Genomic DNA, 11,425 nt, shown 5'->3' on the forward strand with positions numbered 1-11,425 from the left:
GTGCCTGCTGCTCCTCTTCCAGGCCAGCTCTCTGCTGTGGCCCGGGAAGGCAGTGGAGGATGGCCCAAGTGCTTGGGCCCTGCACCCCATGGGAGACCAGGAGGAAGCACCTGGCTCCTGGCTTCAGATCGGCGTAGCTCCAGCTCTTGGGGCCATTTGGAGAGTGAACCAAAGGAGGGAAGACCTTTCTCTCTGTCTCTACGTCTCACTGTCTGTAAACTCTACCTGTCAAATTTTTAAAAAAATGTATTTTAGAGGCAGAGGGAGGTAGTGAGCTCCAGGCTGCTGGTTCATTCCTGCAAATGCCCATGACCGCTGAGACCACATCCAGGAGCCAGGAACTAAGTCAAGGTTTCCCACACGGGAGGCAGGAACCTGACTCCTTGAGTCATTGCCCCTGCCTTCCAGGGACGGCTCTAGTGGGAAGCTGGACTCTGGAGCTGGCATTTGAACCCAGGCGTCGCACGCATGCTCACTGGCGTCTTCACTGCCAGACCAAATACCACTCCACAAACTTTGAGATACCAATGTCTGAGCATGAATGTGAGCTTCAGGCCACAGAGAGTTAGAGGGGCTGCTGTCACTGACTGTGGTCCGGGGGTGGGCGTGTGGGGGGCGGAGTGTCCTGGTGAGGAAGCGCCATAGACACACACGTGGGGGAAGAGCGCCCCAAAATAAAGCAGCATCCAGAGGGTGTGGGGACTGAGCTGATAGCACTCCCCCACACCTCCCTGGCAGGGAGCTGATAAGCTTGCACCAGGCCTTCCCCCCCTGTCTTGAGATCTAGGCCGTGGGCGTGGGCCTAGAGCCGTGTCTGTGACGTGCAGGTCTGATGTCAGCAGTGTCCGTGCACTCACCCCGGCTGTTGGAATGTAAGTCGCATGCCTTGGGAATGCAGCAGAGGGAGCCACTGCTTCCACCTGCACATGTCCCACAGTGCCTGAAAGGGGAGGATGAGTTAATTGTTGGAAATTTCAGTCGGGTTAAAAAAAATGCCTCCCCCCCCCCCCACTTGCTGTTTGGAGAAATTTCAAGCCTACAGAAGAGTTGTATGATTAGTATAGTACAGAGGCCTACATAAAAGTGCCTGGGTTCAGTGACCACCGTTGGCTGCTCACTCCAGCTTCCTGCTGATGTGCACCTGGGAGTTGCAGTGATGGCCGAAGTACTTGGGCCCCTGCCACCCAGATGGGAGTCCTGGATGGAGTTTCTGGCTCCTGGCTTCAGCCAGGCCCAGCCCCGGCCATTGCCAGCACTTGGGGGAATGAACCAGCAGATGGGAGCTCTGTACAAAACGTTTCTAAGAACTGATGCAGGATAACCTTTGCCGAGCTAACCTATTGCTGGGTTTAGCCAGGTTGGCTTTTCTTCCTGTGTAACTCTATGTGAAGGGTCTTTCACAGGCCCTTGCCCCCCCCCCTGAAATTCTTCGAATTATCTTCTAATTTTAGAGACATTTTGCTACACAGCCATAGCACCATTAACAGTAATAAAGACAGCCCCTGATTTTCAATGATGTATTGACTTGTGACTTTTTAAAATATATCTTAAAGTTCTTATTTGAAAGGCAGAGAGACATCTTCCAACCTCTTGGTTCACTTCCTAAATGCCCACAACAGCCAGGGCTGGGCCAGGCCTAAGTCAGGAAACCCAGTACTCAATCTGGGTCTCTGACCTGGGTGACAGGGACCCAAGTACTTAGACCATCAGCTGCTGCCTCCTGGGTGTACCTTCTCATGACACTGGTTCGCAAGTGGAGTAGCTGGGGCTTGAGCCCAGGCATGCAGCCATAGGGACTCCCAGGGGTTTGGTTTGGTTTGGTTTGTTTTTGCTCCCCCACCCCACCCCCTTGTATCCCTGGGCAGGGACTTACGGGCTGGCCTACAAGAACTTTTTTTTTTATTTGTTTATATTTATTTGAAAAGTAGAGACTCAGAGATGACCTCTTTGCTGGTTCACTCGCCAAATGCCAGGGCTGAGCCGGAAACCCGTAACTCAGTCTGGGTCTGCCATGTGTGTGGAACAGACCAAGAGACTTGTGCCAGTATCTCCTGCAGGAAGCAGAATCTGAAGGGGAGGGGCTGGGACGTGAACTTGGACCAAGCACCTGGATGAGGGATGTGGAGCCCTAAGCCTCAGTTCAACCACTGTGCCAAAGGGCTGCCCCAGTCTCCCTGACGGAGTTCAGGGTGATGTGGGTGTCTTTGTGCATAAGGAAAACACCAGAAACTGATGCTACCTTAAAATAAGGAGTTCTCTTTGTCACTGTCAGTGCAGTGCCCAGTAAGTTACTTGAGATATTCAATACTGGATTATAAAGTAGGCTTAGTGTTAGATAATTCTACCCACACGTGTGCTAGTGTGTTAGGCCAGGCTAAGCTGTGTTGGTCCGTAGCTTGGGTGTGTTACGTTCGTTGAGCTGACGTTTATCAGGACGGAACTCCATTGTCAGCCAAGGAGTGTGGGCAGTCTGTTTTGGTAACCGCACTTCCCTGCTTATCCCTAAGTCTGTGTGTGTGTGTGTGTTTCTGAGCGAAGCTGAAGAGGAATTTTTTTTTAGACTTATTTATTTGAAAAGCAGAGTTACAGAGAGAGGGAGACAGAGAAAGAGCAAGGTCTTCCATCTACTTATTGGCTCCCCAAGTGGCCATAGTGGCCAGGCCTGGGCCAGGCAGAAGCCAGGAGCTCCTTCCAGGTCTCCCAGGCACATTAGCAGGGCGCTGGATTAGAAATAGAGTAACTAGGACTTGAACCAGTGCCCAAATGCTTAACCTACACCAGGCAGAGGTTTAACCTTCTACACCACAATGCCAGTCGCAATAAAATTTTTTTTTTAATATACTTATTTGACAGGTAGATTTAGACAGAGAAAGGTCTTCCTTCGTTGGTTCACCCCCCAAATGGCTGCTGCAGCCGATGTGTTGCGGCTGGCACACTGCACTGATCCGAAGCCAGGAGCCAGGTGCTTCTCCTGGTCTCCCATGGGGTGCAGGGCCCAAGGACTTGGGCCATCCTCCACTGCCTTCCCGGGCCATAGCAGAGAGCTGGACTGGAAGAGGAGCAACCAGGACTAGAACCCGGCGCCCATATGGGATTCTGGCACCGCAGGTGGAGGATTAGCCAAGTGAGCCATGGTGCTGGCCCCATTAAATAAGTTTTTTAAAAATAAAGTAATTATAGATCCATGGGGAGTTGCCAAGATGGCACAGACAGGTGGGGGTGGCAAGGCACCCAGTTTCCCCCAGTGGTCACGTCCTGGAGGATGGTAGTTCAGAATTAACACTGGCAGCTTTGTGTTGGAACACAAAAGAGGCACAGCTGTGACCAAGGCAGCCCAGCCCTGCCCTGCCCTTTTAGAATCTGAATTGTATGGCCGTGGTGGTTAGGTGGTGCTAAGTACCATGGGAAAATAAGGAAGACAGGTGTGTGTGCGAACCTTCTGTGGTGGAAATTTGTAGACAGTCGGAGAAAGTGGAAGTGTTACACAGAGCACCGACGTGTCTGCCACTTAAGATTTGTGCGTGAGTTGGTGCTGTGTCGAGTACGGTGTTCAAAGAAAGCTCTCGCCGAATAGAGCCAGGAAGCTGAGAGAGAGTGCGGCTGAGGTCTGGGGGGCGGCTTTTCCAGGGGAGAGGCAGGGGCATTCCTGGTGTGCTGGCGGTGGGGAGGCCGGTGGGGTTGAGATGGGTGGCTGAGGTAGGAGAGGATAGAGTGCGAGTTGCAGCCGGGAGCAGAGGGTGGCGTCTGTGTTCTGTCTGAGGTAGGAAGTTGGGGGAGTCTGGAAGCAGAGAGCTGAGGTGTGTTTTAGCAGGGTCCACGTGGCTGCCCGCAGGGAGTGGATGGGGAGAGGCAGGGCGGGAGCCAGCTCAGCTAGCGGAGTGACGCCTGCCCAGGCCTGGAGGAGAAGGGGTTGGATTCTAGACGATGTTTGCAGGTGGGACTGACAGACGGTCGCCTCCCAGCTGCCCAGGGTTACATCAGCCTGCCGGTTCTTTAACCCATGATTATCTTCTTCTGCCACCAAATAGACGTGTACATGCATACAAATCCATTTGCACGTACCATCCTCCACTGAAGTATTCACAACATAAGTTTCTAGAATTGTTGATTTCTTTTGTGGATGTTTTTGCTCCCACCAGAAGTACAAGCAAAACCTTTACCAAACTATGTTAACAAACTCAGTCATCACTGCCCGTGCACGAGGTGGGAGATGGCATGGCAGTGAGCTTTCATTTGGATTTCTCTTGGGGGGCAGCCTGAGTCTCTTGTCATGCATTTCAGGCTCTTGGAGCTTCCTGTTCCGTGCAATGTCCACATCCTTTGTTTACCAACCTGTTGGGGGATTTGGACACGGGTGGAGGACTTGAGGGAGCAAACCCGCTCTGGTTCGCCAGAGTTGAGGGTTGCCGCTGGAGGCCTGGGGACGTGGTTGGACGGATTTGTGTGGCTCGGGTCGTGGAGGGCCTCGAGAGCTGTGCCCAGAAGTTTGGGCCTCAGTCTGCGTGCCAGGGATTCCCTTTCAAGTCTGCCCTTGAGGGACGTGGCTCGTCCAGCTGCCCCGGCCGGGAGGGCGGCCTTTGACAGCCTGACACGCTGGGCTTGCTGCCACGGCTGAACGCTGCAGGGTCGGGGCCCTTGGCAGACCTGACCGGGCTGAGCAGTCTCCCAGGCTTTCTGCTTTTCTCCCACCTTCTGGTCTTGCACCGTGCTCAGTGATGCGTCAGCATCCCTACTGCTTACTGTGCCCTAGAGATGGCGCTTTGGGATCGTGGGTAATGGAGCTACAGTCACCCCAGTGGAAGGGCCGGTGGCCCACAGAGGAGTCGTTTTGCGGTGGTGATAATGGAGAACGATTTTGCAAGCGTTAGGGGCACAGGCAGGGTCCTGGGTGTGGGGAAAGCCTCTGCCGAGGCGCGGTCGGCCAGGGCCTTGGGCAGCACGCTGCCGGGTAAGGGGCTCGAAGCACAGGGAGGGTTCGGGGCTGAGAGGGGGTTTGAGCAGGGAAGAGCCACCGAGGAACTGGTCAGAGTGAAAAGCGAAGTAGGCTGGGTGGCACCCAGACCACTCCCCCAGCAGGGGAGGAAGGAGAAATGGAATGTTGGGAAATGTTCGTGCACGGGCTCCATCCCAGTGGTCTCACAGCGTCTGGCCCTGGCTGCCCCCTGCAGGGCTGAAGCAGCCACACCAAGAGCGAAGGCACCGCATGGCCTGCGAGCCAGGGAGGCTGTGGGGGGCTCAGAGCACGCATCCTGGGCTGCTCACGCTGACCTGCAGCTCTTGGGCCTGCCTCACTCTCCCTGTCTCTGCCTGCCTGGGCCCACGTGGACATCCGCTCTCAAACACTGGGCAGTGCCCGTGGCTTCCCCAGCAGTGGCCCTGTGCAGCACCCTGTGGTCGGGGCGGGTGTGCTCTGTCGTTCTCTCCCTGTGGTTCCTAGCAAATGATTGACAGGAAGGGTGTGAGGGATGGGGAGGGAATGACAGCTCCGTGTGCGGCCCGCGCCTGAGAGGACCCTGCCTGTGTCCAGCCCTCCCTGACCTGTTGCCGTTTCTCGGTACTGTAGTCCAGTGTTGCCCCCCAGCGCTCCACTTTTCCGACCGCGACTCCTCCGAGCCCGTCATGCCTTCTGCTTCTCCGGCTCCCATGGGGACACACGGTGCTTCCTACCCTTTGGGGTCTCAGAAACACAAAGAAGCACACAGTGTCTTCACACATGGATCATTTCTGCCCACCCGGCCAGCTGGAGGTGACTTGCTTTCATTTGTCACATTTCTGCGACCTTTTCTCTCTCTCTGTCCATCTGGTGGCCACTCATTCGCATGTGGCTTTCACGGCGTGCACGGAGCTTCCTGTAGGCCACCCCCTGCGGGTGCTGGACATAGCCCAAGCTGCGGTCACTGTCCCTGCGGCCTCTCCATCTGCTGGGCGGGCGAAGCCGAGGGTGGCGGGAGGCTGGGGCGCACGGGGCCTGTGTTCCAGCAGCGTGGGGACAGGCTCTCTGGCTCGAAGAAGGTGGAGCCCCTCCACCGATCCTAAATGACTGGAGCCCAGAATTGGGACATTTGACGGTCACACCGCAGCAAAGTATTTCGGGGTGGGGGGCAGTGGTGTTTGGTAGCAGTTAAGAGGCCACTTGGAGGGGAGCGGCATTGTGGCTAAATGAGTTACGCCACCACTTGCATCCCAGTGGCTCCGCTTCCGATCCAGCTCCCTGCTAATGTGCCAGGGAAGGCAGCGGAAAATGGCCCAAGTGCTTGGGCCCCTGCCACCATAAGGGAGACCCAGATGGGGTTCTTGACTCCCGGCCTCAGCCTGGCCCAGCCCCAGTCCTTGCAGACATTTGGATGGAATTTCTCTTTCTCTCTCTCTCTCTCTCTCTCATAAATGAATCTTAAAAAAAAAAAAAAAAAAATCGCTGGGTGCCTGGGTTCAAGTCCCAGCTCGGCTGTCCCTGCCAGCTTCCTGCTCACGCGCACTCTGGGGAGGAGGGGGCGGCAGTAATGTCTCAGACGGTCAGGTCCGTGCCACCCACATGGGAGGCTGGATGGAGCTGGGGCTCCTGGGTTTGGCCTTGTCCAGCCCAGCTGTTGTGGGCATTTGGGGATGAACCAGCAGTTGGCAGATCTCTGTCTCTGCCTTTCAAATAAATAAATACAAAATTAAAAAAAAAATTTTAGCTTTAACATTTTTTAAAAGTTCCTTTTTCTCCCATTTTTCAAATCTAGAAAATTTAACAGAATAGCAGTAAGAGCAGATACACACATACCTCTAACTTAGATTAATCAACTATTAATATTTTACCACATTTGCTTTCTATATGTATTTCTATATATATATATATTTCTTATATCTGTGTTTTCTCTTGAACTAGTTGAGAGTAACCTGCGACAACTTGAGAATTGCCCTTAACTACTTTTTTTTTTTTTTTTTTGGACAGTGAGAGAGACAGAGAGAAAGGTCTTCCTTTTGCCGTTGGTACACCCTCCAATGGCCGCCGCGGCCGGCGCCCTGCGGCCGGCGCAACGCGCTGATCCGAAGGCAGGAGCCAGGTGCTTCTCCTGGTCTCCCATGTGGCTGCAGGGCCCAAGGACTTGGGCCACCCTCCACTGCCTTCCTGGGCCACAGCAGAGAGCTGGCCTGGAAGAGGGGCAACCGGGACAGAATCCTGCTGTGCCATAGTGCTGGCCCCTATATTTATTTATTTTTTAATATTTATCTGAAAAATAGAGTTACAGAAAGAGCGAGAGGCAGAGAGAGAGGTCTTCCATCCACTGTTTCACTCCCCAAATGGCTGCAATGGCCAGGGCTGGGCCAGGTTGAAGCCAGGAGCTTCTTCCAGGTCTCCCACGTGGGTGCAGGGGCCCAAGGACCTGGGCCACCTTCTGCTTTCCCAGGCCATAAGCAAGGAGCTGGACAGGAAGTGGAGAAACCAAGACTAGAGCCGGCGCCCATGTGGGATGCCGGTGTCACAGGCGATGGCTCTGCCTGCCGTGCCACACTGCTTGTCCCAGTCAGCCAGCCAGTGTTTACCAGACAGTCTGCAGTCTCTCTTGGACTCAGGTATGTGCCCTCCTGCTCACTCGGGCATCATGTGGAAGGTAGGATGTATCATCTAGGGAACACAAAGCGGTAGATGTCGATCTCTTGTGTGAGGTGCCCTGTGTCTGGGGCAGGCTGGAGGCGTCTCTGCAACCCTCTTGCCTGGCCCATCCCTGAGCCGCGGGGCGAGCACAAAGGCGCCCCCTGCCTCTACCTCCTCCCGGAGTTTCCCCTAGTGCCACGTCAGGTGTCCTGATGAATGTCTCACCTGCCATGCTCCTGTTCTTCAGAATCCTCTGTCTGCTGGCAACTCTGTCTCCAACAGAACATTCACCAGGGGCCGGCGCTGTGGCGTAGCAGGTAAAGCTGCCGCCTGCAGTGCCAGCATCGCATATGTGCTCTGGTTTGAGTCCCAGCTGCTCCACTGCCGATCCAGCTCCCTGCTATGGCCTGGGAAAGCAGTAGAAGATGGCCCAATGCTTGGGCCCCTGCACCTGCGTGGGAGACCTGGAAGAAACTCCTGGCTCCTGGCTTCCGGACCGGCACAGCTCTGGCCACTGTGGCCAATTGGGCAGTGAACCAGTGGATGGAAGACCTCTCTCTCTCTCTCTCTCTCTCTCTCTCTCTCTCTCTCTGCCTCTCTTTCTCTGTATAACTCTGACTTTCAAATTTTTTTTAAAAAAAAAACCTTTACCAGTGGTTTGCTTTTCCTGATTTTTTTCTCTGGGAGTCGAGGGCACAGGTTTCCTTATATTGAATCTGAGATGTTTCCAGAAGTCCAGTCACTCACGGACGATGACATCGACGGGTTTGGACAGTCCAAGCCTCTCACTTCACTTTTCACTTTTAACCACACACCCCACGTTAATTACAAATGAGCTAACCGGACTGAAAATGTGATTCCATGTAAGCTGGTTTCGTAATTAAGTACCATTTTTCAAATGACACCATACTGATTGGAATTTCGCTAGAAAATCTTCCCGTTTGCCAACTCTTTTCTCAAGTTCTGAAGTTTCCAAAAATCTACGTCTCCCTTTCCAAGTCACTCAACCTAATCCCTCAGCAACTTTGTCCTGGCATGCATAGCCAAGTTTAACCTTCTTTGTCACGTCCAAAGGACCACAATTACAACAAATTCTGTGTGCAAACATCCACAGTTTGAGCCATGGTTACAGATCACTCTCATTTCCAGCATCGTGGAGGACGTGCCAAATACAACTGAACGTATGTACACGCACACACACACACAGAAGCACACTACATCCTACACACATGTGCCTGTTAGATAGGGCCTGACCCATGTCTGGTTTGTTGAATTATCTGTATTTAACTTTCCTATTTTGAGACAAAAGAAAGACCAAGCTAAAACATCTTCCTGCTTGCTGCAATTTTTGTGATATTTAATAATTTTAGTCAATTTCTATTTCTTTTTTTTATTTTTATTTATTTATTTATTTTTTTTTTTTTGGGCAGGCAGAGTGAATAGTGAGAGAGAGACAGAGAGAAAGGTCTTCCTTTTTGCTGTTGGTTCACCCTCCAATGGCCGCTGCAGCCGCGCATCTCGCTGATCCGAAGCCAGGAGTCAGGTGCTTCTCGTGGTCTCCCATGCGGGTGCAGGGCCCAAGCACTTGGGCCATCCTCCACTGCCTTCCCGGGCCACAGCAGAGAGCTGGCCTGGAAGAGGGGCAACCGGGATAGAATCCAGCGCCCCGACTGGGACTAGAACCCGGTGTGCCGGCGCCACAAGGCGGAGGATTAGCCTATTAAGCTACGGTGCCGGCGTCAATTTCTATTTCTATAACCATAAATACACTAATGTTTATTGGTTTACCTGTTTCACCCATTATCGCTTTTAATTTAAGATTATTCAGCAGTTTTCTAGGAGGCATTTTTCTTTCATCACCATTTCCTAGAATTCTGGAGTTCTGAAATTCACATCATCTCCCTCAGCCCCACTCAGGTCTTTGTGGCATGCAGCGTCTTGGATTTGGCGTGATGTCCCCTTTGGAAGTCTAACGTGATCGTTGACTGGAAGCCGCGAAAGTCCCTGGTGGCGCTGTTCGGGACACCTGCGGCCCCCATGGGAGGGTCTGGGACGGAGTCCTGGCCCTGATTCAGATCCACGTGGGAGGCAGCACAGGTGGCCCAGGACGTGAGTCCCTGTCATCCACATGGGGGACCTGGACGGAGTTCACGACCCCTGGCTTTGATCTGGCCCAGCCCTGGCTGTTGTGTCCATTTGGGACGTAAACTAGCGGGTGGAAGATTCTCTCTGTCTTTCCCTCTCTCTCTCTGCTTTTCAAATAAGTAAATAAATCTTAAAAAAAAAAAAAAAAGCTCTTTGTAATCATCGTCCCTGCCCAGCCCACTGAGGGCCACTCCCTCCTTCCCAGAAACGCTCCCCACTCCCCGTCCCGGGCCGGCCAGCCCAGCCCAGCCCATGGGAGCCTGACTGCTTCACTGCCTCTCCGGTGAGAGTTTTCCTCCATGTCTGGACTCCATGTGGAGACTGTGGCCCGGCAGTATTCACATAGTCCCCAGGAGGTTTCCACGTTAAGCCGCATTTCACCCACGGACTAACAGGCCAGTGCGTGCGTTTTGTTTGGCACTTGGATGCTTCCCTTGAAGTGTGTGATGGTGCAGTTTGGCGGGCAGAGTCAGGTCGTGTTCTTCGTGCACTCTCCTTACCTCTCTGTCCAGAGACCCAGGCATGGGTGGCAGCTTTACCCTCTGCTTAGCAACCCATGCAGAGGGATTAACTTCTTTTTTGCTTTTGAAAGACTCTTAGCTAAAAAAATTTCTGAATTTCAAGCATTAAATGCACTTTCTAACTAAGAGAGGGAAGACGTCAATGACTGTTCTAAGTATTTGCTAAGCCAGCTGTTCATTCATCTCGGGGCATGCGTGTGCCCTGGAAGCCTGCTGAAGCCTCCTGGTTTTGGATTTTTAGGTTCTAGAGACGTCTTCCATCTGCTGGTTCACTCCCCACATGCTCACAATGGCTGAGGCTGGGCCAGGCCGAAGCCAGGAGCCTGGAGCTCCATCCGGGTCTCCTACCTGGGCCATGTTTCTGGGCCGTCTTCCACTGCTTTCCCAGGTGCATCAGCAGGAGCTGGATCAGAAGTGGAGCAGCTGGGACTTGAACTGGTGCTCTGGTATGGGATGCTGGCGTCCCAAGCAGCAGCTCAGCCCACTGCACCATGCCACCTTCTTACGCGGTTCCTTAAGGGGGATTCCTCACCAGAGAGAGTCAAATCTTCACCCGTGGTCCTATTGCGTTCTCTGCCAAGGAAACACTTTGCAGCATACAAAATTATGGCGTCAATTCTTTCCTTGAGAGGTAGGAAAGGATCACGGATGCCGGTTACCTGGGACCCCCGGGCCTTATCTGACTCAGCCCAGGGCCCCCAGGGCTGGACAAGACCCTTCCCCAGGCCCCTTTTGGGGTATTATTTCCTGGTCTTCCCACCTGCTTTGAAATGAGGTGAAATTGAAATTTTCATTCTTTTCCTCAGGGCATCTCCACCGCTCCACCCACAGGACCCCTATCAATGCATCTCTCTAGCAGGTGTGGACGGGGCTGCAGAATAACCCCTTGAGGGGAAGCCTGGAGACTCAGGCACCTCCTGCCCGGTGTTTTGCCACCCTTGGTTCAGCTGGAGGCTCCGCAAGCACCCTGATGGCCCGCAGAGGGACACGCGGCAAGGACGTGTGCCCTGTCCTGTGGCAGGGAGCAGCTCCGTTCTCTCCAGGCCTTCTCCGACTGCCTGACTGTGGCTTTGGCCTGTTGGCCTGTGTGAATCCTGGTGCCATGCAGTGACTGGAGACATTCGCAAACATTGTATTATTATCTTTTACAGTCCCGCTCGTCAACCGGTCTCAGGTG

Source organism: Lepus europaeus, chromosome 18 (genome assembly GCF_033115175.1).
Source record: "Lepus europaeus isolate LE1 chromosome 18, mLepTim1.pri, whole genome shotgun sequence".
Lineage (NCBI taxonomy): Eukaryota > Metazoa > Chordata > Mammalia > Lagomorpha > Leporidae > Lepus > Lepus europaeus.